Source organism: Equus przewalskii, chromosome X, assembly GCF_037783145.1.
Source record: "Equus przewalskii isolate Varuska chromosome X, EquPr2, whole genome shotgun sequence".
NCBI lineage: Eukaryota > Metazoa > Chordata > Mammalia > Perissodactyla > Equidae > Equus > Equus przewalskii.
This window is the reverse complement of record NC_091863.1, coordinates 78,885,129-78,912,504: the sequence shown is the minus strand read 5'-3', so window position 1 is coordinate 78,912,504 and position 27,376 is coordinate 78,885,129. Positions and strand designations below refer to the sequence as shown.

General features: G+C 37.9%; 1 pseudogene; it reads left to right on the top strand.

Moving 5' to 3' along the window:
- Positions 1-286: 286 nt before the first annotated feature.
- The window catches only part of LOC139080870 (importin subunit beta-1 pseudogene), a 37,633-nt pseudogene continuing 10,543 nt past the window's right edge, over positions 287-27,376 (top strand).

Genomic DNA, 27,376 nt, shown 5'->3' with positions numbered 1-27,376 from the left:
ACTACAGCCCTACCTAAGCCCCCTGTGATTACATCTAAGTCCATGGGGAAACTCCAGAGTCCCGCACCCACCAGCAGGGAAAGCCTCTGCTTGCCATTAGCAGAGAGGCCCCGCCCAGCATTCAAAATGCTGGGAAGCTCCCAAAGAGCAGAATCCCCAGCAGGGCAGTAGCCGGCCAGCTGCTGCCGGGCCCACGGACTCCAGCTGTGCAGGGAACGGTGAAAGACACACCCAGAGATCCTGTGGGTGGGCTTAGGGGTTGGGTGGAGCTCCAGTGCCTGGCTTCATGGCCCAGAGGGAAACTCCAGGGTCCCGCACCGCCAACAGGGAAAGCCTCTGCTCACCATTAGTAGAGAGGCCACACCCAGCATTCAGAATGCCAGGAAGCTCCCTAAGAGCAGAATTCCCCACAAGGCAGCAGCCCGCCAGCCATCGCCAGGCCCACAGACTCTGGCCATGTCACAGATGGGGCAAGGGCTCCCAGAGATTCCGTAGGAGTGGTCTGGGGCTGGGTGGAGCTCCAGTGGAACAGCTACATGGCCCAGGGGGGAACTCCAGGTTCCCACAGCAGCCTCAGCAAAAGTCTCTGCACAGCACTAGTGGAGAGGCCCCGACCTGCAATCACAAGACTGGAAGGCCCTGGGGTAAAAGTAGCACAGCTAGGTGAGCTAACCACAGCCTGCAGAAGATACACATAGCTCTTCTGGGACCTATAGTGGACAAGTGTGATCTTGTGGGCAATGACAGTGACAGAGCTGCGATTATAAGTGACCCTGCTCCCTGCTGCTGGGAAAGCCCATAACACTGCTGCAGACCCCAAGGAGGGAGCGCCTCTAGGTGGTCTGCAACAGTAGGCACCAGCAGCCTGAGGCCCCCTTGCAATTGCCCCCACAACTGATGAAGGACCCAACAGGACCACTGTGACTACAAGGAGGGGCCCAGGTCCATTCAGTAACAGCTGACAGCGTTCCTGGTCGGTGCAGTCTAAACAGCTGCTCCCCCACACACACCAGTTGCAACAAGTGGAAGCAGTAACTAAACTCTATCTCTATGTGGAGGCACAAATCCACGCTATACAGCAGTATCAAAAAATATATTAAATCCCCAGAACAGAAGGAAAATGATAAGTACCCAGAAAACAATCCCAAAGACAATGAAATCTATAACCTAAATGATGATGATTTCAAAACAGCCATTATTAAAAAACTCAATGAGTTAAAAGAGAATTCAGATAGACAACTCAACGAGTTCAGGAGCTATGTCACAAAAGAGCTTGATACTATGAAGAAGAACCAATTAGAAATACTGTAGATGAAGAACACAATGGAAGAGATTAAGAAAAATCTGGACTCTCTGAACAGTAGGGTCGATAATATGGAGGAGAGAATTAGCAATTTGGAGGATAGGAATATGAAAATGCTGCAGACAGAGGAGGAGAGAGAACTAAGACTAAAAAGAAATGAAGAAACTCTCCAAGAATTATCTGACTCAATTAGGAGATGCAACATAAAGATTATAGGTATACCAGAGGGAGAAGAGAAGGAGAAGGGGCCAGAAAGCCTGTTCAAAGAAATAATGGCTGACAACTTTCCAAACTTGGGGAGAGAGATGGACCATCGTGTGACAGAAGCCAATAGATCTCTAAACTTTATCAATGTAAGAAGACCAACCCCAAGGCATATAGTAGTGAAGCTAGCAAAAGTCAACGACAAAGAGAAAATACTACGGGCAGCCAGGCAGAAGAAAATAACCTACAAAGGAACCCCCATAAGGCTATCAACAGATGTCTCAGGAGATAGCTTACAGGCTAGAAGAGATTGGAATGAAATATTCAAAACTCTGAAGACAAAAACCTGCAGCCAAGAATACTCTACCCAGTGAAAATATCCTTCAAATATGATGGCGAAATAAAAACTTTCCCAGATAAACAAAAGTTAAGGGAGTTCATTGGCACAAGACCTCCTCCTCAAGAAATGCTCAGGAATAACCTCATACCTGTAAAATCAAAAAAAGGAAAGGGGTTACAAAAGCCAGAACAAAGGAGATAAGCGGAAGGACAATAACAGAAAGCAGCAGCTCTCCATCAGAACAGGTTAGCAAAAGTTAAATAAAACATTAAAGATAAAGGGAACAGAAAGACCAAGAATAAATATAACCTTGTCATTTTAACCACAAACTCACAACACAAAAAGGAAGAGGAAAAAAAATCTGACAATAACAACCTAGAAGGGGAAGAGAAAAGGGATGGAAAGTTTTAATTTAAGGAAATGAGAGGCTATCAGAAAAAGGACTATCTCATCTACGAGATGTGTTATACAAACCACCTGGTAACCACTAAACAAATAACAAGTATAAAGATACAAATTACAAATAAGAAGAAAGCCAATACAGAAATTTACCTACCTGAATTAGGAATCCAAAAGTCATGGGATGAGAAACAAAGGAAATGCAAAAGAACCAGAAAACAAGTGATAAAAAGGCAGCAGTAGGCCGCCACATTTCAACAATCACTCTAAATGTAAATGGATTGAACTCTCCAATCAAAGACATAGAGTGGCAGGATGGATCAAAGAACAAGATCCAAAAATATGCTGCCTCCAGGAAACACACCTCAGCCCCAAAGACAAAGACTCAGAGTGAAGGGATGGAAGACAATACTCCAAGCTAATAATGAACAAAAGAAAACAGGTGTTGCCATACTTATATCAGACAAAGTAGACTTCAAAGGAAAACAGATAAAGAAAGACAAAGAGGGGCAGCATGTAATGATGAAAGGGACACTCCACCAAGATGACATAACACTTATAAATATATATGCACCCAACACAGGAGCACCAAAATTTGTAAAGAAACTATTAACACAACGAAAAGGAGACATCAACAGCAATACAATAATAGTAGGGGACCTCAACACCCCATTAACACCAGTGGATAGATCACCCAGACAGAAAATCAACAAGGAAATTATAGAATTAAAGGAAAATTAGGCCAGATGGACTTAATAGATATATAGAGAACATTTCATCCAAAAACAGCAGGTCACACATTCTTCTCAAGCATGCATGAAACATTCTCAAGGGAGAATATATCTTTGGAAACAAAGCAAGCATCAATAAATTCAAGAGGGTTGAAATAATATCGAGCATCTTTTTGGATCATAATGCTATGAAACTAGAAATCAACTACAAGAATAAAGCTTGGAAAGGGTCAAAAATGTGGATACTAAACAACATGCTACTGAACAAAAAATGGATTATTGAAGAAATTAAAGAAGAAATCAAATATTATCTAGAGACAAATGAAAATACGCCATACCAACTTATTTGGGACGCAGCAAAGGCAGTCCTAAGAGGGAAATTCATTGCAATACAGGCTCACCTCAATAAGCAAGAAAAATCTTACATAAACAACCTCAAACAATACCTAACAGAATTAGAAAAAGAAGAACAAACAAAGCCCAAAGTCAGTAGAAGGAGGGAAATAATAAAAATTAGAGCAGAAATAAATGATATTGAAATAAAAATGACAGTAGAAAGGATCAATGAAACAAAGAGTTGGTTCTTCGAAAAAATTAACAAACTCGATAAACCCTTAGCCAGACTCACTAAGAAAAAAAGAGAGAAGTCTCAAATAAATAAAGTTAGAAATGAGAGAGGAGAAATCACAACAGATACCAAAGAAATACAAAGGATCATAAGAGAATACTATGAAAAACTATATGCCAACAAATTGAACAACCTAGAAGAAATGGATAAATTCCTAGACTCTTACAACCTCCCCAAACTGAATCAGGAAGAAATAGAGAATCTGAATAGACCAATCACAAGTAAAGAAATAGGAACAGTAATCAAAATCTCCCCAAAAATAAAAGTCCAGGACCAGACAGCTTCTCTGGAGAATTCTACCAAACATTCAAAGAAGATTTAATACTTATCCTTCTCAAACTATTCCAGAAAATTGAGGAAGATAGAGCACTCCCTAACACAATCTATGAAGCCAACATCACCCTGATCCCCAAACCTGACAAGGACAACACAAAGAAGGAAAACTACAGGCCAATATCACTGATGAACATAGATGCAAAAATCCTCAACAAAATTTTGGCAAACCGAATACAGCAATACATCAAAAAGATTATACACCATGATCAAGTGGGATTTATACCAGGGACACAGGGATGGTTCAACGTCCACAAGTCAATCAACGTGATTCACTACATTAACAAAATGAAAAACAAAAACCACATGATCATCTCAATAGATGCAGAGAAAGCATTCAACAAGATCCAACATCCATTTCTGATACAAACCCTCAATAAAATAGGTATAGAAGGAAAGTACCTCAACATAATAAAGGCCATATATGACAAACCCACAGCCAATATCATACTCAACAGACAAAAACTGAAACCCATCCCTCTCAGAACAGGAACAAGACAAGGGTGCCCACTTTCACGACTCTTATTCAACATAGTACTGGAGGTGTTGGCCAGAGCAATTCAGCAGGAAAAAGAAAGAAAGGGAATCCAAATAGGCAACAAAGAAATAAAACTCTCGCTGTTTGCAGATGACATGATCTTATATATAGAAAACCCCAAAGAATCCATAGGAAATCTATTAGAAACAATCAACAGCTACAGCAAAGTTGCAGGGTATAAAATCAACATACATAAATCAGTAGCATTTCTATATGCTAACAATGAGCTAACAGAAAAAGAACTCAAGAACTCAATCCCATTCACGATTGCAACAAAAAGAATAAAATACCTTGGGATAAATTTAACCAAGGAAGTGAAAGATCTATACAACAAAAACTACAAGACTTTCTTGAAAGAAATCGATGATGACATAAAGAGATGGAAAGACATTCCATGCACATGGACTGGAAGAATAAACATAGTCAAAATGTTCATACTACCTAAAGCAATCTACAGATTCAATGCTATCCCAATCAGAATCCCAATGACATTCTTTACAGAAATTGAACAAAGAATCCTAAAATTCATATGGGGCAACAAAAGACCCTGAATTGCTAAAGCAATCCTGAGAAAGAAGAACAAAGCCAGAGGCATCACAATCCCTGACTTCAAAGCATAATACAAACCTACAGTAATAAAAACAGCATGGTACTGGTACAAAAACAGGTGCACAGATCAATGGAACAGAACTGAAAGCCCAGAAATAAAACCACACATCTATGGACAGCTAACCTTTGACAAAGGAGCTGAGGGCCTACAATGGAGAAAAGAAAGTCTCTTCAACAAATGGTGCTGGGAAAACTGGACAGCCACATGTAAAAGAATGAAAATTGACCATTCTTTTTCACCATTCACAAAAATAAACTCAAAGTGGATCAAAGACCTAAAGATTAGGCCTGAAACAGTAAGTCTTCTAGAAGAGAATATAGGCAGTACACTCTTTGACATCAGTTTTAAAAGAATCTTTTTGGACACCATAACCCCTCAGACGAGGGAAACAATAGAAAGAATAAACAAATGGGACTTCATCAGACTAAAGAGCTTCTTCAAGGCAAGGGAAAACAGGATTGAAACAAAAACATGGCCCACTAATTGGGAAAAAATATTCACAAGTTATTTATCCAACAAAGGGTTAATCTCCATAATATATAAAGAACTCACACAGCTCAACAACAAAAAATCAAACAACCCAATCAAAAAATGGGCAGGGGACATGAACAGACATTTCTCCAAAGAAGATATACGGATGGCCAATAGACACATGAAAAGATGCTCATCATCACTAATCATCAGGGAAATGCAAATCAAAACTACACTAAGATATCACTTTACACCTGTTAGAATGGCAAAAATATCCAAAACCAAGAGTGAAAAATGTTGGAGAGGCTGTGGAGAAAAAGGAACCCTCATACACTGTTGGTGGGAATGCAAACTGGTGCAGCCACTATGGAAAACAGTATGGAGATTTCTCAAAAAGTTAAAAATAGAAATACCTTATGACCCAGCCATCCCACTACTGGGTATCTATCCTAAGAACTTCAAATCAGCAATTCCAAAAGTTCCATGCACCCATATGTTCATCGCAGCATTATTCACAACAGCCAAGTCATGGAACCAACCTAAGTGCCCAGCAACTGATGATTGGGTAAAGAAGATATGGCATATATATACAATGGAATACTACTCAGCCATAAAAAAGGACAAAGTCGTCCCATTCACAACAACATGGATGGACCTTGAGGGTATTATGTTGAGTGAAATAAGCCAGACAGAGAAAGATGAACTCTGCATGACTCCACTCATAGGTGGTAGTTAACATATAGACAAGAGAACTGATCAGTGGTTACCAGGAGAAGGGGGGGGGGGAGGGCACTAAGGGTGAAGTGGTGTGCCTACAACATGACTAATAATAACGTACAACTGTAATTTCACAAGGTTAACTATCATAATCTTAATAAATAAATAAATAAATAAATAGGGAAAAAAAATACAAGGCTGCTGTATCGAAAATACCATTAGAAAGATCATTTCATTTGTGAAAATATGGACTTACTCCAGCATAGAATGTCCTCTTAGCTTACTTACACTGTATGCTATACATCAAGAAAATAAGACATTGCATTTTCTGTGAGCAGATTATTATTCGTAAAGATGAGCTTTCTTTAGTTCTGGGACGTGTTACATGAAGACTCTTCCACCACATAGCTGTACTTCATAAATAAGAAAAATATTTGATATGGTTGTTCACAAGTTAGAGGATCATAAAATCCTTCAAAAGCCACTAGTTGTATTTTACAAATGCAAAATAAATGAGTCTGAACTTTGTCGCTTACACTTACCAGGGTCATATGCACATAATCACATGGGTCTGAATTCTGACATGGAATTCTGAATCTTTTTTTTCCTTTTTTCCTTATGACATGGGAATCTATTCCTATGCTGGTATTTGAGTCAGTATATACCTTCCAGCGCTTTAGCAACACTGCTCAAGCTGATCTGAAATGTAGGTTATATTGTTGAAACATTTTGTGAGTTATAAGCAAAGATCATGGTTATTCGAGTCATACTTCAAGTGACCAATACCTCAGAAGAGTTTAAATGGAGAATAGGGTGTAGGGGCATTAGCTGGTGTGCCCCTTCAAAAACCATGTGTCCTTGAGGCTCCTGTCTGGGCTGTGTGCCAACACTGACGATGATAACAGTCCTGGGCTTGGCCAACACAGCTGCTTTCTCGTGGGACAGTTAGCACCAAGATCCTCACGGTCTGAGGGAACACGGAGGTCCTCTGGGGTGCGAGGGGGCTCTGGTCCTTGGAATGCAGGTCATACAGGGATGCCGCTTGGCAAGCACGCAGACTTTGTTCCCCTGCCTACTTAAGCAAGCTTCTCTCAGGGGGCAGTAGCGGGTGCACATTGCTGTCCAGCTGGCCACCACTGGACCTTCCCTGTAAGTAACTCCCAATAAACCCATATGTCTCATTTGCTGTCTCCAGGACTTTGGTCTCTCAGCAACCTGTCCCACACTGCTCACCCAGCTGGGCATGTGGCGGAACACTAGGTATTAATGAGGTCAAGCGAAAGAATTTCTCTAGGTAATCTTTTTCATTTGCTGCATGCCAGTATTAAAACTGGTGCAGAGTGATATTTAACTGCCTTAAAACCTTTGCACTTATGCAATCTGAAATTCTAGAGAACTCGTAATTCTATCTTGACCCCATTTAAGGTAGTACCATTCTCCCTGGAGCTGTAGAGAGTGAGAGACTGGCATCATCAGAATCCAAAACTGTGGAAAAGTTAAAAACAGTCTGTCAGCAAAATCGGAAAGAATCATTGTATATGGATTGTTTTTTCCCCTGCAATGAATATGTTGATAGGTACTACCTTCTATAATACTAAGATTTAAGAAATGCAAGACTAATATAATAAGAAAATAACCCATTTATGGGCAAAAAATACAATTAGTAGGTGCCAGTTTGCAAACTGCGTACAGATAACACATATACACTTATTTTTTCACATTCTGCAACTTTATAACCTTATAATCAGCACTTCCCAAAACCACAGGGAGAGTTTAGAGCATTGTACTATCAAGATTCAAGAATAAAAATAATGTTTTGGCTCAAAGACATAATATCTCACATAAAACAATTCCTCAAAATAAGAAATCAAAGGACTGATTTCATCCACTGATATGGTGATCAGAATGCTACATGATTCTCTATAATCATTTCTTTTTTGGCATTTAAGAAAAGGTTATTTAAACATTTTAAAAATGAATGAAATTTTTAATACATAAAATAGTATTTGAGTAATGCCTTTCTTCAATAACTGAATTTAAAACTGTGGAAAACTAAATAACAAATAAAGAATGACTAAGAATTGCCACAGCAAGAGTTTGAAGCAAATGCTAAGGAAAAGAATGAGTTGCATCAGGTACTGATGCACACTGTCTCAGAGTGGCCCTAGACTGCAAAGCAGAGGGTCAAGTTTCCAGAAAAAAATCATCCTAATCTTGCAGTCCTCACCCCTCTATGGCCAAAGTTGCTTTGGAAATGACAAGGAGGGATTGCACAGTATGAATCCCTGTCAGAGAGTTGTGGCAATAATATTCTGAGTCAAGCCAACACACTCAAAATGCCTCCTATCAAAATAGCACAGTGGCTATATGGTGCCCAATAAACCTGAGAAGCTGGAGTTGTGATTGTGAAAGCACTGCAGATTGATAAACAATTCACTTTATTCTTTGTTTTTCCTAAGTAGAGTAGGTCTCAGAGAGCCTAGGAAGCACCAATATCCAGGAACAATGAGGGCAAAAAAAATGAAACAGAAGGGGCAGAATCAAAAAGTAAGCCAGAGAGATTTTACCAGAAAGTCAGTGTGAGGACAAGTAGAAAAATATGGTGCATTTCTAGGCTTGCCATCAGCAACAGCAGTAATCCCCACAGTGCCCCAAGTTTGTGTTCAAGCTTCAAAGCAGGATACTAAATCCTTTCACAAGTTTTCTTAAAGCTCTGGCAGTGATGCAGGGTCAGAAAAATTTTGCCTTTTTTCCCTTCTAGGTTCTTTGGCTGGTCTAACAATTAAATTGATATAAGACAGCTTACAGGAGAAAAACAAACAAAAGTTCAATGGCATGTATACTTCTGGTATACATGGAGAGACCCAGGAAAACTGAGTAACTCTCCAAAATGCTGAAGCACTCACCTTAAGTACCATCTTCAGCTGAAGACAGAGAGATGTTGGGGATGGGGAGTCAGTTATGAGAGGTGACCAGGAAAAGCACAGTAAAGAAGGGTAAATTTGTTGTGCAGCTTAAGTTGTCACCTTCTCTCTTGATAAGAGTTTCTAGAGATTTAGAGTCATCTTTCTCCTGGTACAAAGAGGGAGACAGCCTTACCAATGGAGATTTCCCTTAGTAAATGTAAATATTTCTTTAAAAAGAGCAACTTCTTCTCAGTTTTCAGAGCTTCTCTCATGTCTGCTGTTTCTGTTTGTATGTTTTAAATAACCAGCTTAAAATCATCAATAAACCAAAGAGGCATATTTTGGGGTGACAAAATCTGCTCCTATTCAGGGACAACAAAGCAGAAAGCATTTCCTTACACAATTTGAGTAAGGAAATTTAGCAACCTCATATCTATTAAGAATTTTCAAACAATCCATAGTGCTAGAGTTCTGTAGGTTTGGAGAATTCGTTTAATGAATGCATATACTGCAAAAAGAGGGTGTTAAATTTAGCTTGCCTCTTTACCTTGAAAAGTCAGTGCCTGACTCAAATGAATGAAATGATTCTGATTGTTTTCTACCAAATGACAAAATGGTATGGTAAATACTTGTTAAGATCTTCTCTTCCACAAACTCTATTAGGATTACTTTGTGCTGGATTTGATTATGTTGGTGCTCATAATCATTCTACAGATCAGTAAAGAATCCTGAGTTGTTGGAGTCAGAGCAAGCAGTACACCCATTTTTCATCCTAAATAGACTGCCTACTTACCTCATCTTGTTTTGCTGCAATCCATCTTGTAGTGCGGAAAATGGTCAAATTGTACAAAGAAATGATGTCTGATTTTTGCCCTTCAATTTTTACACAGTCAATTTTTTGTTCAAAAGTGATGCCCAGAATTTGTGCTCAAGGGATGTCAAATTGTCAGAATTATCTTCCTGCAAGTTTCCTTGACATAGGAGTCGGCTTTGTCTAAGAAGCTCTCTTTGGTGTCAACATAACACTTTTGATGTATTCAGTTAGCTGTTGCTGCTTTCCTCACTTTTGACTAAGAATACCATGTTTGTTGCTTGTAGTTTTCACACAATTATGTGTAATATTTTTGAAAGATTATTCTATACATGTTCCTTTGCACTTTACTTTGCTTGAATAAACTTATTAACCAATGTTGATTTCTACATTTGCATTTTTTCACACTTTTTCTTAATATATGAATTATTTACTTTGGGAAGATGGCATATTCTGTTAAATTAGGTGAGGGCAATCAGAGGATCTGTTTCTGCAAACTCTCAAAATAAGAGATTAATTTAATCATTCATTCAAGTTTTATTGTATTCTACACTCTACTAGAGATAAAACTATAAATAAGCTAGAGGACCTGCCTTATAAAGCTCTTGCTCTGGTTGTAGGGGAGCAGAATTTGCCACCTCAAAATGTATCTCTTTGGTTTAATCATTTTTAAGAAAAAAAGACTCTGAAAGAAACTTTGACCTTCCCCCTAACTGCCTAAAAGAATTTAAGATAGAAGGCCTGTCCCAGGAAGGAGCTATTCCCACAGACAACTCTAGTATAGTATGAATTAGGTGTGGGAGACAGGGAGGAACCTAGCAAGGCCCATTTGATCAAAGTCCTCTCCATGTCCCATTGTCTCTGTGAGGCATAGCAAACATTTGTTTACCAAACACTTGCTTTTCCATCTCCGTATGAATTGCCTTCCTCCCCTTTGAAGTCCTACATCACTACCTCCAACATCCTTTTTTATCTTTAGCTGAAGATGGTATTTAAGGTGGTGGCTTCGGCCATTTTGGCAAGTTACTCAGTTTTCCTGTGTTTCTCCCATGTGTACATGTTATTAAACTTTGTTTGATTTTCTCCTGTTATTCTGTCCCATATTAATTTAATTCTTAGACCCTGCAGGAGAACCTAGAAGGGTAGAAGAATAGTTCTTCCTCTCCTACATGCTATAAATATGGTAGTAAGTGACTGGTGCTACAAGTGGCTATGAATGGCCTGACTCTGCTTGGAGCAGGAGAAATAGGATGAAGCTTCCAAAAGAGGATACACTTAAACTGAGTCTTGTAATAAGAGGAATACCTGAAGGATAGCAGAATATGCCCCCCAAAAATATGCCTCTCTGGCATAAGGATTATTTTGAGCTGATTATTTTGAGAAACCGCAGACACAGGACAAGTTCTGAAAACAGAGTAGCAGTTACCCTTTTGAAAGGGAAATTTATGGTTATAAAGGAAATCTCCATTTGTAAGGGCATGTCCCTCTCTGAAATAGGAAGAAGACGACTCTAAATCACAAGAGAATTTTATCAATGGAGAAGGCTCCAATTTAAATCCACATAAGAAAGCTTACTCCTGTTTACCTTGCTTTTTCTGGTAACTTCCCATAACTGGCCCCCTTTGCCCAGCCCCCCACCTTTCATCTTTAGCTGGAGATGGTGTTTAAACTGGTGCCTTAGGCCACCTCCAGGAGTTAGTCAGTCTTCCCTTGGTATCTTCCATGTATACGTGAGATATGCATGTTAATAAATTTCTATTTGTTTTTCTCTTGTTAATCTGTCTTTTATTACAGGCATCTCAGCTAAAAACTCAGAAGGGTAGAGAGAAAATTATTTTTCCTCCCCTACATCTCTCACAAAAAGATAAAAGAGCTGCATAGCAGGGAGGAACATGGCCAGTTCAGATAATAGGTAGCTGAGCATAGTCCTACAAAGATGTTAGAACATTATACTGTAGGTCAGCGATTCCCCTTGGTGCACAGTAGAGTAAGATAAGAAGGGTTACAAATGCTTGCGCCTGAACACCACCTTCCCAAGATTCTAATTTATTGGCCAATGATGAGTAAAGAAGGTTACTTGTAAAAGCTGCCAGGTTACTCTAATCTGCAGGCATTACTTTACACAATGGGGGACCATCGAAGGGTTTTAAGCAGGACCATAAATGAGAATTCGAGGAAGCAAAATTATTTTGTTTAAATTGAAGGAGTAAAACATCAAAGGCAGAGATACAATTAGAACAATAATACCAAGATATCACTCCTCAACTACTGCTAATCCAAAACAAGCTTTTCACTTTTATCAAGTAAATTTGTACAAAATAGTATCAAAATAAGGGCATGGTAGTAATTTTCCTATGAAACCAGATTTATTCTACAAAAAGCATTATTTTCTATTGTGATATTGTATCAACCTTATTTTTTGGTAAGATGTTTAGTTTATAAAATGTTGACTATACATGTTACTTATCAATCTTTGATATCTTTACTTGGAAAAATATCTGCTTTGTTTTTCACAATTGGAAGGGGTTACAATTTCCCTACTCTTTCTTTCTTTTGCTTTTACTTTCACAATTGAGATATTAAATGCATACTATGAGGTGTGTAGCATGTACAAATATTAAGTGTACAACTCAGTGAATTTCTACGTTTGTATATACCTCCATATCTACCACCTACATTATAACATAGAATTTGTCTAGCACTCCAGAAAGTTTCCTCACACACCATTCTATTCAATTTCCACTCTTCCACCATTGGCGACCATTGTTAATTTATAGAATCATAGACTAGTTTTGTCTATTCTTGTACTTAATGTAAATGGAATCATACAGTGCATACGTTTTTGTATCTGGCTTGTTACTATCAATATAATGTATCTCTGATTCATCTCTATTGTGTAAGTTTCAGTGGGTTTTTTATTTTTTATTTCTCTACCGTATGTCAATATATGATATTAGCACAACTTGTTTGTCTATTTTCCTGTTGACTGACATTTGGGCCATTTCTATTTTTAGTTATTATAAGTAAGGTTACTATGATCATTATTTTATGAGTCTTTTTGAGGATGTATGTACTCATTTCTCTTGGTTATATACATAGAAATAGAATTTCTTCATCATAGGATAAGCATTTAGCTTATCCCATTATAAGCCTATTATAAAATATTTAGCATATCTTAAGAAGATGCCAAACAGTATCAACCAAATTTATTTGAGTGGCTGCATAAAATTACACTTCCACCACCAATAAATGAAAGTTCCAGTTGTTCCATGTTTGCCAACTCTTGGTATTACGTCTGTTTAATTTTAAACACTTATCTAATTCCAGAACATCTTCATCACTGCAAAAAGCAGCTTCACACTCATTAGCAGTCACTCCTCATTCCCTCTGTCCCTCAACCTTTGGCTACCATTAATCTACTACTTTCTGACTCAACGACTTTGCCTATTCTGGGCATTTCATATAAATGGAATCAGGCAATATGTGGTCTTTTGTGTCAGGTTTCCTTAAGTTTGCATAGTGTTTTCAAGGTTCATCCATGTTGTGTCATCTATTAGTACTTCTTTCCTTTTTATGGCTGAATAGTATTCCATTTTGTGAATATACCACACTTTGTTTATCCATCTCTCAACTTTTGAGAGATTTATACCTTTTGACTATTATGAATAATGTTGCTATGATCATCTGTGTATGAGTTGTTGTGTGGACATGTCTTCTATACTCTTGAGTATCTACCTAGGAGTAGACTTGCTGGGTCTCATGGGAACTCTGTTTAATTTTTTGAAGAAATGTCAAATTGTTTTTCAAGGAGGCTGCATGCATGAATTTACATTTCCACCAGCAGTATATGAAGATTTCAATTTCTCCACACATTTGCCCACACTTGTTATTGTCTGTCTCTTATTATAACCATTCTAGTGGATGCAAAAATGGGTATCTCATTGTGGTTTTGATTTCAATTTCCTTAATGACTAATAATGTTGAGCTTTTTACATGAGATTATTAACAATTTGTACATCTTTTTTGGATAAATGTCCATTCGAATCCTTTGTTCATTTTTAAATTAGATTATTTGACTTTTTCTTAATGATCTCTAAGAGTTTTTATCATATTCTAGACACAAATCTGAGTAAACATATGGTGTTAATTTAATAAAGTCAAATTTATGGTTTTATTTAATCTTTTATGACTTCATTTTATGGGTGTTTTTCCTTTGCCACTCCATAATCACAAAGATATTCTCCTACATTTTCTTCTAGAACAGAGTTTCACAAACTTTTCTATAAAGGGCCAGATAGTAAACATATATGGCCTTATGGGCCACCATACACTGTCTGTTATAAGTACTCAACTCTGCCATTGTAGCACGAAAACAGTCATAAATCTATACATAAACGAATGGGCTGGCTGTGTTTCAATAAAACTTTGTTTACACACAGAGGTAGCAGGCTGGATTTGGTCTATAAGCCATACTTCTAAAAGTGCTATTGTTTTATTTTTTTATTTTATTTTATTTTTTTAAAGATTTTGTTTTTTTCCTTCTTCTCCCCAAAGCCCCCTGGTACATAGTTGTGTATTCTTTGTTGTGGGTCCCTTTTTTTTTAGTTGTGGCATGTGGGACGCTGCCTCAGCGTGGCTTGATGAGCAGTGCCATGTCCGTGCTCAGGATTCGAACCAACGAAACACTGCACTGCCTGCAGCGGAGCGCACGAACCTAACCACTCGGCCACAGGGCCAGCCCTCCTATTGTTTTATTTTTCACATTTAGGTCTATGATCCATCTTAATTTGACTTTTTAAACATATTTATTTATTTTATTGAGGTCTCATTGGTTTATAACATTATACACATTTCAGATGTACATCCTTATATTTCAGCTTCTGTATAGACTGCATTACATTCACCACGAGAAGTCTAGTTGCCATCCGTCACCACACAAATGTGCCCCTTTACCTATTTTGCCTTCCCCTCACCCTCCTTCCCCTCTTGTGGCCACCAATCTGTTCTCTGTATCTATGTGTTTGCTTGTTTGCTATCTTCCAAATATGAATGAAATTGTATGGTATTTGTCTTTCTCCATCTGACTTATTTTGCTTAGCCTAATACCCTCACTGTCCATCCATGTTGCAAATGGCATGATTTAATCTTTTTTATGGCTGAGTAGTATTCCACTGTATATATATACCACATCTTCTTTATCAATTCATCCGCTGATGGGCACTTAGGTTGTTTCGAAGTCTTAGCTATTGTGAATAATGTTGCAATGAACATAGTGGTGCATATATATTTTCAAACTAGTGTTTTCAAGTTCTTTGGATAAACACCTTGAAGTGGAATAGCTAGGTCATATGGTAGTTATATTACTAATTTTTTGAGTAATCTCCATACTGTTTTCCATAGGTGCTTCATCAATTTACATTCCCACCAGCAGTGTATGAGGGTTCCCTTTTCTCTACATCCTCTCCAACACTTGTTGTTTCTTGTTTTTTAATAATAGCCATTCTGATGGGTGCGAGGCAACATCTCATTTTGGTTTTGATTTGCACTTCGCTGACAATTAGTGATGTTGAGTATCTTTTCATGTACCTATTGGCCATCTGTCTATCTTCTTTGGAAAAATATCTGTTCATATCCTCTGCCCACTTGTTAATTGGGTTGTTTGTTTTGTTGTTATTGAGTTGTATGAGTTCTTTATATATTTTGGATATTAACCCCTTCTTAGATATATGATTTGAAAATATCTTCTCCCAATAGCTAAGTTGTCTTTCTGTTGTGTTGATGGTTTCCTTTACTGTGCAGAAGCTTTTTAGGTTGATGTAGTCCCATTTGTTTATTTTTTCTTTTGTTTCCCTTGCCTGAGGAGACATATTCAAAAAGGTATTTCTAAGACTGATGTTGAAGAGTGTATTGCCTATGTTTTCTTCTAGGAGTTTTATATGGATGGAACAACAAAAGACCCAAAATAGCCAAAGCAATCCTGAGAAAAAAGAACAAAGCTGTAGATAGCACACTCTCAGATTTCAAAATATACTACAAAGCTATAGTAATCAAAACAGCATGGTCCTGGTAGAAAAACAGACACACTGATAAATGAAACAGAATTGAGAGCCCAGAAATAAACCCACACACCTAGGGACAGCTAATTTTTGACAAAGGAGCCAAGAACATACAATGGAGAAAGGAAGGTCTCTTCAATAAATGATGTTGGGAAAACCAGACAGCTACAAGCAAAACAATGAAAGTAGACTGCTATCTTACACCATACACAAAAATTAACTCAAAATGAATTAAAGACTTGAATGTAAGACCTCAATTTGATTTTTGTGTATACTGCCCCATAGGGATCATGGTTCATTTTCTTCCATGTGAATATGGAATTACTATGACACCATTTATTAAAAAGAGTATTCTTTTCCCCCACTTAATTACAGTGGAATCTTGAATGTAAATCAAGTGACTCTATATGTGTGGGCCTATTTTTGGACTCCCTATTTGTCAATCCTTTCATCAATACCATATTGCCTTAATCATTATAGGTTTATAGTTAGTCTCGTAGTGCAAGTCCTCCAACCTTGTGTTTCTTCAAGATTACATTGACTATTTAAAGCCCTTTGCATTTTGACGCAAATTTTACAATCATCTTGTCAATTTACATACACATCACACATACCCTACAGGAATTAGATGGGGATTACATTTACTCTATACATCAGTTTTGGAATAATTGACATCACAACACTATTGAGCCTTCCAACCAATCAATAAACACTATGTTATTTCATTTATTTAAATCTTTTTCAATGTCTCTCAGAATGTTTTGTTGTTTCAGGAATAATGGTTTGTCACATCTTTCATTCAATTTATTTGTAAATACTTGATGCTTTTTCTTGCTATTTTAAATGGCATTTTTAATTTTATTTGCCAAAAATTTTTTGTTAGTTTACAGAAATAAAAATAATTTTCGCATCTTGACTTTTTCTAAGTGACTGAAAAATTCACTAATTAAATCCGATTGTTTTTGAAATTTTGCCCTGAAATCCAAAAGTCTTAAAACAACTGAAGAGACTACTGAACTAGCATAGAGGCAATAAAAGCACAAACTAAAATGACGAGTATGGGAAGAGATTTAAGAAATATATAAAAGGTATAATCCATGGAAATTGAAACTTTTATGATAGTACAAACAGAGATTAGAAGGAATCTATCAGCTTTCTGTCTTGAGTGGATGAATAGTTAATGTTGCCATTTAAAATGGTGGAAATACAAGGAGAAGAAAATGCTTTGGAAAAAAATAATGAGATTAGTTTTTAATAAATTCCTTTGAGTTGTCTCTAAGATATCTAAGGGAAAATTTCCACTAAGAAATAGAAAATAGGAGTCTGGACGCCAGCTATTGAAAGTTTTTAGGAATATAGTTGATAGTTGAAGCCATGGAGATGTAGATGAAAACATAAGAACAATGTGTAGCATGAAAAGAGAGCTAAAGATTTTAGTACTGGAAAATTCGGATATTAAAGGAGCAGTGAAGTGAGAAAAGCCAACAAAGGAGAACAAAGAGAAATGCTCAAGAGAGGAGAAACACTAAAGAGTAATCACAGAAGCCAATGAAAGAAAGGTTTCCAAGGGGTATAGCGTGTTCAGCAATGTCAAGTGCTATAAAATGGTCAAGTGATAAAGGGACTGAAGTTGAAATTACCAATTTAGAAGCCATTAATTACTTTTTCCAGAGATATTTCAACAACGTGATGGGAAAGGGAGCCAAATTGAAGTGGATTGAATTGGAGATGAGGAAATCAAAGACCATTGAGCAAAATCGTGTTTGTGAAGTCTTGCATGTGAAGAGGAGAGAAAGCTCTAGACAAAGGGTGATACACGTTCAAAGGAAGGTATTTTTGAAGGAGAATATTTTATAACGTTTATATCTCGAGTGGAAAGACCCAAAGAGTTTGAGGCTATAGATGTAAGAGAGAATAATTAATAGAACAAGGTCTTGGAGTAGATGGAAGGGGAGTGAATTTCATGCACAAACACCAGCTGAATTAAACTAAACTTTCCTGTAATGGAATAAGCAGAAACCTAAATGCTTATGTTTTACAGATGTTAGGGCACAGAAGTTGGATATAAGATAATAATTGCTAGTTCTATCTCCTCCCTGACTTAGTCTCTCACATTTTATTATCTATATAGCATCTTTGAATTACTTCCAAGTTGTCCCCAAACGGGTGAAAAAAATTTCCTACTTTACTCAAACACTATTTCCTTTCACACACACCATACAGGGTAATATAGACCTTGCAGGCCTTTAGAAAGGATTTATCCTATGGTGACATGCCTTTATATATATAAAAATCAAGCTGCATATTTAAGTAATATGTAATGGTCTCTGTGAAGATAAGAATGTGTAAAGAGCAGGCACTCATGGGGCTGGCCTGGTGGCATAGTGGTTAAGTTTGCATGCTCTGCTTCCACGGCCCGGGGGTCACAGGTTCAGATCCGGGGTGCGGACATACACACCGCTCATTAAGCCATGCTGTGGTGGTGTTCCACATACAAAATAGAGGAAGACTGGCACAGATGTTAGCTCAGCAACAATCTTCTCGAGCAGAAAGAGGAAGATTGGCAACAGATGTTAGCTCAGGACCAATCTTCCTCACCAGTAAAAAAAAAAAGAGCAGGCACTCCTTCTATCCCATCCACCTCTACCTCTTCCAAATACAAAATTCCGAATAGAATCAAGTTAGTAGGAAAGCAATGTATGCTCTCAAGGTTTTTATTGTAAGTTATTGATTAAGGGGGCATGGAAACTTTTTTAAGAAAGCAGTATCAGTTACTTGCATTTAATACACTGAACATCAGCAAAGAAATAAATAGACTTTAGTGGACTATGATAAGAAGTTTACAGTATCAGGGAAGATGCTGAGACATCTGGTAAGTGGAGGTTTGTGACTACGTTAATCAAAGGAAACTTTGAAGCCAATCAATTGAAATTGACAGGTTTAAATAACTGCAACAGAAAATGAGTGGTCAAGATAATTTTTAAGATACTTCCTCAATACACATCTAATATTAAGGTAGTATTGCAAAATTCAGATTCAATCTCTGTGGACAAGCAAGAGAATATTTTTAAATCTTTCCCTTTGCATTTACCACAACATGCAAAATACATGAGGAGATGACTGGGAAGTTAATAAAAAGATGAGATTGTGAGTTCCTAAATTAATTCGTTAGTGTAATATTCATGGAATACATTTTCCTTTCAATGCACACACATAATTCATATTAGCGTTAGTGGGAGGAAGTTCCACTTGCATGGGACAAATACAGCAATCAACATGCAGAGGTCTAAGAGAACCCTTTGTGAAGGATTTGCTGTTTCATTGTTTATTGCAAAAGTAGTGTCTGCATCACACCAAATGGAAACATTGAATCGTCCAAATGTTTCTTAATAACTGCATGTTCTACACTGTAGGTGAAATGTATCTAATATGTACTGCGTTTCATCCATAAAAAGAAAAGGCAACTAACATTTATAAAACACCAATCATGTGCCAAGCACTGTGTTAAGTCCCTGACAAGTGTAATTATTCCCACAGAAGTGTTGTGAAATTATCCCCAAACTCGGTTGCTTAAAACAATCATTTATTCTCATGAGTCTGTGGGTCAGTTAAGTATTGCTTAATAGAGATTGGGCTCAGCTGGGCAGTTTTTCTGATCTCAAGGTAGTCTTGCTCATCGATCCAAGGGTAGACTAGGAGTTGTCTGATTTAGGCCGGGCCCAGGTAACGTTGTTTGTTCTCCAACGTCTCTTACCCTTCTCCAGAGAGGAGCAGGGTAGCCCAGAAATATTCTTATGTTGATAGTAAAGGACCATGAGAGCAAACTGGTGCAAGAGCTTTGCATATTTTGATCATGTTATGTCCCACAATATGTCATTGAACAAAGCAAGCCACAAGGCCAAACTCAAAGTCAAGGGTTCAGGAAATATACTCTACCTCTTTAGTGGGAGAAAGCGCAAAGTCAGAGGGCAAGGGGCATGGATACAGCATGGGATAAAGAATTGGGGCCATTAACAGAATCTGAAATGTACACTATTTTATTTAATCCTCAACACATCCTCACAAGATAGTATTATTTTCTCCACATGGCAAGTAGAAAACTGGAAAATAGAGAGGTTAGGTGACTTGCCCAAGTCATGAAGGCAGCAGATTGCAGAGCTAATGCCAAAGTTCTTGATTTTTGTTGTTGTTCCAATACATAATTTCGTATGCACAAAGTTTAAAAATTTGCAACTGAAATGATGTCTGCCAATTGATATACAAATGGTACTGGCAGATCAACAATAAACTGATATATATATATATATATAATATATATATAAAACCATATAGAGTTATCAATTAATAAAAACAACCACTTGATTAAATCAATGAAGTGGCATTTAAATCATGCTTTAGTCTTAAATTGCTCATAATTTAAGATCTCTGTCAGAAAGGTTTGTGACAGGAAGACTTTGTCCCTCTAAACCTCTCTTATCCCAATTGTAAAGAAACCACATAATCTGGGGGTTTTTTCTTTCTTACTCTGGTCTGAGGGACAGTGAGGAAGTAAGTTGTGAAAGCAGACAAACAACAATCGTTCACATGTACAGACATATTTTGAGAGAGAGGGGAACAAGGCGAGGGAAGGCATATCATGGAGTCTCAGTTTTCTCAATAAAGTATGTTAGTGATAATATTATCATTTACTCAGAGATCAAGAAGAAGATAGTCAAGTCTCCTCTATCCTTAAAAAAATAAATAGCAGCATACTTTTTCCTGCCATTCCCTCAAGTTACCATTGTATCTTTATTCTTCCCTTCAACGCTAATCTATACTTGCTACTGCCGCTCTCTGATAACATATTCCCTCATTAATGCCTAGCTTCCTTCCCCACTGTTCTTGCTTTCTCCGATATTACCTTTCATCTCTCCATCACCAGATATTTTTATCAGTCCTCATCCTTTTTGCCCTCTTTCCAGTATACGCCATTTGCCTACGCTTCTACCTCTTGCAACTCTATAGTTAGAGGAAGTAGAGAGATATTAGAAATGTGGGCACTGGAGCCAATCTGCTCAGATTCAAATCCTGATTCTTCCACTTGAGAGTGCTGTGGCTTTGAGTAAGTTAATGAATCTCTCCGTGCCTCTGCTTTTTTTCTCTGTAGAAAGAGGGTAATTATAGTACCCTAATATCCAAATCATATGGCTGTCGTGAGGATTAAATGAGGTAATATAGGTAAATACTTTGAAAAGTGCTTGGCACACAGTAAGTACTCAATAAAAACTCGCTCCTTTCATAATACTGCATTGTCCTGTCTTCTTCCATTTTTGAACACGTTGACTTTAATTCCTCCTTCTACTCTCTACTTGTATGAATTTACCCACTGTTTATTCTTATACTTCTCTTCTATACTCCTTTGTTAATTTTACCTAATATCATGGGTTTAACTATTATGTTGATGCCAAAAACTCTCAAATCTATATCTGGCCTAACCATTTTCCAAATACCCCTCCCTATTTCAATTTAACACAATTTTATCATATTCACTTTTCTAGTGACAAACAGAAAAGCTGCTCCGTGGTCTCATCACATAATCCACTCACATACTTTAAGATCACACCTTTCATGCCTTAGCCCTGTTTGCTGAGCTAACTCCATCCCTTTAAACTTTTCTTGTACGGTCTGTTTTCCATTCCTTTGAAATTCTTTATTAGACTTTTCTGTACCCTCCCACATCTCTATATTCTTTTTACAGATGGAAATTCACTCTTCATAATATTCAAAAAATGTTTTGACTAATGTTGGTTACAATGAAAGCATATTCCAACCTTGGGTGTTAGTCCCCTGCTAGGTTCCATTATTCAGCTTGTGGGTAAGAATAGGAACTTTCCTGTTCTGCTTGATTCTAGCCAGTTCTGTTCCAAAGGACAAAAACGTAAAATTAATGTAATACGAATGACATTATCATGACCTCAGTCAAAGTTGTGGGTTTTATGAATAGCAATTTGCCATTATTAATTCATATTGTGCCCTGTGTGAAAGGAATTAAACAAAATAGAGCCCAGGATTGGACATATCTGGCTTGTTTCATATCCTAGGAGGTCAGCTAAAGGACTTCTAATGGGGATACCCCAAAGATCATTCTAAACTAGAAAAATCAAAACCCAGAAGCATAGTATATGTAGGAGTCAGTTTAAAAGAAAATAGTGTCTTGTTTATGAATGAGGAATAATCAGCCACAGGCAACTTTGGAAAATTTGGATATGTAAACTGCTAATGTTTTACAAAATAGCTGGGAACATAGATTTGAATTCCAAACTCTCCCACACCAAATTTCTCTAAAAGAATCCCCTTTAAGCCACTGTCCCCATGAACACTCTGGCCATTCACAATATGTACTCATCCATCTTTTCTCATTAGGGCTTCTAAGAGCTTCGCGAACTGCTTGTGTAGCCATTACAACTATGCTAAAAACAGTCCAATCATACAGCTCTATGGCTTATAGATTGACAGTAAATGACCTATAGGGATCCAGAACACTGCAAATCTCCAAACTTCCTTGGAGCCATAGGGAAGATTCAAAAGCACTGATAAGAAGCAGGTTGCAGACATTAAGCAGATATCGACTTGTGTTGAAGGCAGTCACACACATATCGAACTGTGAGGTAAATATTGATCCAAGATAAGACCAATATTTATCTCAAGGAACAGGCATCTCAGTGCTGACGAAAACCCTAGTCGATACATGTATTTTTATATACATTCCATTACCAAAATTAATTGTGACAAAAATTTTGATCTATTTTTATTTTGACATCTGAGGAATATTTACAGCAACTCCAGAAAGTAGGCAGCATTTTCTGTTATACTCCTGCAGTCCATTTAGTAAGCTAAGGAAGAACCAAAGTATATAAGTTATTAACTTCATTATCATCAGCTTTGTGCTTTCCTCTGGGAAATGTTTGCAGTTTACAACAACTGGGAGTAAGGACTAGACTAGAAAGAACTTTGGAGAGAGAAGAATCGGCTTAAAATTTCGGTCTTACCATTTATTAGATATTCAACCACGGGAAAGTTGGGTGGATTTTTTGGGGTTCTTTTTGTGTGTGTGTGAGGAAGATTGGCCCTGAGCTAACTTCTGTTGCCAATCTTTCTCATTTTGCTTGAGGAAGATTATCACTGAGCTAGCATCTGTGCCAAGCTCCCTCTATTTTGTATGTGGGATGCTGCCAGAGCACGGCTTCATGAGCGGTGTGTAGGTCCACGCCTGGGATCCAAACCCAAGAACCCCCGGCCACCAAAGCCAAGTGCACAAACTTAACCACTATGCCACCAGGCTGGGCCCCCCCCCTCCCCGGGAAAGTTTTTAGTCATTCTGAGGCTCAACTGTACAACAGAGAAAGATATCAGTGCTAGACTTATCAGGTTGTTACGAGAATCAAATGAGATAAAGTTCTAATCCAGCTATCACTCTATCCCTCACCACCTCTTTACATCCAAATGTCTTAAGGGAGCTGCCTAAAGTTTCTCTTTGCTATTCTCCCACTCACCTGTCAACCCACAGCTATCTGTCTTACCTACCACTACATTAAAACTGCTTTTCATTTATCACCTACTTCTTCATTTATAAGTCTGATGCATTCTCATTTCTCATTTTGTTTGATCTCGACAACATTTCTCATTCTTGTCCACTTCTTAATTTGAAGACCTCTATCCCTTGGCTTCCATGTCACTGTGTTCTCTGGGATTTCCATTTATCTCTCTGTGGCTATTCTTTCCCAGTACCCTTCAAGAGCCCATCTTCCCCTACCCAGCTGTTTTTCATTACTCTGTACTAAGCCCTCTTCTCTTGTCACTGTGCACGCTCTCCCTGCGTGATCTCACTCAGTCTTGTGGTTGACCATTTCCACCTATGAGTTGTTGACTCCAAAATCTATAACTTACTCGTTTATTCAAAAACCAAACACTATAAATTGCCAGCCCAAATCTCTTCCCTGATAGTCAGATATACGTGTCTGACTGTTCACAACAGAGTTCATAATCTTCCTCCTCAAATCCAGCTTTTTCATCCTGTGTTGTTTATATCACCATATATCCAGTTGCCCAAGCCCAAAATATGGGTCAAATCTTTCATTCGTGCTGCTTTCTGAACTCCCTCACTCAACCCGTTGCCCATTCCTATTGATTTTACATCTCCGAATGAGGTGAGAGAAGGAGCTAGGTAAATAAATAAGAGAACATTCCAGGCAGAGGAGATGGCAAGGTTATTCTCAAAGAACAGCAAGGAGTCTAGTCTATCTGAAACAGCATGTCAAGGACGTGATGAGAGAAAAGTGGCAGGAAATGAAGTCAGAGAGGTAGTGGAGCGTCTCTCACTTCAGGGTTTGGCTCAGATCTCATCTTATCAGAGGAGCCTTCCCTGACGACCCTCCATAAACTAGCAATGTCTACACTCACACTCTGCATTTCCCCACGTACTACCTTATGTTATCTATAGAATGTATCAAGTTCATTGACTATTATTGTCGGTTTACTTTCCCTCTCCCCTAGTATATTGTTACTTCCAAGAGACCAAGTATCTTATCTCATTCACTGATGTGCCCCTAGTGCCCAGGAAAGTGCATAGAGAACACAGTAAGATCTCAATAATTGTTGACTGAATGAATATGTAAAATGCCTGGAGCGTAGTAGGTGCTTAATAAATTGTAGCACTATTATTATTATCATAGATAGGTAATTAAATACTCTGAAAAAATAAATCACCGTGTAAATGCTAATTATCAAATCGCAAGCACAGTTGCTTAATTAATTGATTAGAGGTAAATCTGAATAAGAAAACCTATAGTAGCCACCAGAGCCCCAGAACATGCCACATATACACCTCTGGTGTCCATCTCACCAAGCACAGGCCAACAGTATCAGGCTGTAGTAACTGCTGGAAGTTGGAGAGTCCAGTAATAATAGAACTATCCTTTGGTTCTCATTAAGGGGTCTGTGGAGCAATTGCATCATAGGGAGGCAACTCTAATGATACTATTAGTAGCAACAGAAAGAGGAAGACCTCATTGCAACCTTATTTTCTGACTTGCTAGATCTAACTCATGGCTGCTGATCCCAAGCTCATCAGTAGCCCTTGGTCCAGCCCCTCTACCATGCCCACCCCTGAGGCTGTGCCAGTTTCATCAGTGGCTCAGCACATTAACTAGTACCAAGCAAATCTTTATTTTATTACTATGTAAGGAGGGGCACAAAGTAGATTCACTTCAAGCAAATCTAATTGCCTTGGGAAACTGAGCAACATGCTCCAACAAAGACGTTTATATTAAATAAGAAAAAAATACGTATTATAGGGAAAACAGTTTAGCTTTCTGATAAACATTAATAGGACTTTATAGTTGAAGCCTTCTCTAAGGAAAACAACCATGAGTTATTGTAAATAGCTCAATCAAGTTAGCTGTGTGTAGCAGTTGGTTCCCCAAAGTCTTTAAGATTATTGGGGGCATTAATAAGGGGAGAGAAAATGCTATTACTAGAAGCAATAGATCCCTTTTACACTTGGGATCCAAGACTCAGCTTTGAGGAGTGGACTGTGTGTCAAAAATAAGAAGAGATCACAGTAAAAACAGTCCTGGTGGTGTTGAGCTGCTGTGTATCTACTAGAATCAGCAACAAAATTAGAGCCGTGTGTATTATTCTTCAAAATGACTTAAGTCTACAGAAAAGTAGATACAAGATACAATGGATTTGTCTTTTCAGCCAAATTTAAAAATTTGAAGCAGGAATCACGTTATAAGATATGATGCCCAGAAACTTGTACTGGGCAGGAGGTAAAGGGTGTAAATCTAAGAGGCAGACCGGAAATAGACATGGAAGCCAGCAAATCCAGGAGACGCGGAGATTCGGATGGGTACCCTTCCAGTACTAAAGGTGAAAACAAGGGCTTTCAATAGAACAGCTCCCAAATTTCATCACATGAAATTTTACTTAAATCAGCTCATTTCTTTACTTACATAAATGTATTTATTTAAAAGAGGAGCTATATTGTAATTGGCAGACCATTATGAGTTGTTATTAACAGGAGTGACCATACAATTAATACAATACGCATTAAACAATATTATTAAATTCCATCTAGATACTGTTGCTAGTCCTAGTCTCTTAGCTTGAAGATCACTTTTGTCTTTCTTTTAAAAGGACATTACCAACTGTTTGAATTATTAATAACAAACTTTCCCCAAACTAAGAATTGCTCCTTAATGTAATCAGAAGAACTAAATGAGCATTGAAAAGAGATTAACTTTATTATGAATCACCTATCATGTGCCTGTGTCCCACTCTAGTATGTACTCCACAGCTGGGAAAATTTAATTTAAACAAATAACAGTTTAGATGTCATAGTCTAAAAGGAACTACATGTGAGAAGGAAGAAGAAAGCAAGAATGAAAAAGTAGGATGAATAATCAGGAACAGGGATATTTACAGTAACTGAAGACGCGAAACTGCATCAGTCAGCTTGTTTGAGGTTACACCAAAGTAAAAAAAAATCTCATTGATTTAAAAGCAACCAGTATTTTTTCTTCTCCCTCATAATTCCCGTCAGTGACTATGGGTGGGCTCTCACTCTGCAATTTGTACCTTTTCATGATGGCACCTAAGCTGAAGGAGCAGCCCCTATTTCAGTCTCTTAAAGCTTCAGCTCAGATGTGGCACATATCATTTCACTCATATTTCATTGACTAAAGAAAGTTACATGGCCAAGCAGCAAATCAGTGAGGCAGTGAATATACTCCTCCACGTGGACACGCGACAAGTCACATGGCCACAGACGAGAATGTATAATCCTTCTACGGAGAGAGTGAGTAATTGGGAACAACAATACCACCTACCATAAGGGCCACGCGAGCAAAGACCAGGAGCAGATATAACTGTCACTACCGTTTATTGACTGCTTGCTATATTCCTGTCCCTTTCTAAGTGCTTTATGTGCATTTTTTCATTGACTCCCTCAACAATCTTATGAGGAGGTAATTCTTATCCAAGGAGAGGGCTGTATCCCTCCTCAGAGGCTGTTGGGGAGGAGTATATGTGATAGGTGCTCACGGGGCAACAATTTAAGAGACCAGCAATTTTATGAGGGTTACTGGCTAAAGAGGCAGCCCTATTGTGTCAAGACGTGGAACACAAAACAGAAATTCTGGAAAGATTCATTATAAAGCACACATAAGGAAATATACTGAGCCTAGAGGATATTTTGAGGCAGGAAATTGGTAAGCGAGAAATTCATGCCATAATAATTGGGGTGTGGAAAAGATTTTTTTTTTAATTACAATCTAAGAAAGCCTAGGAT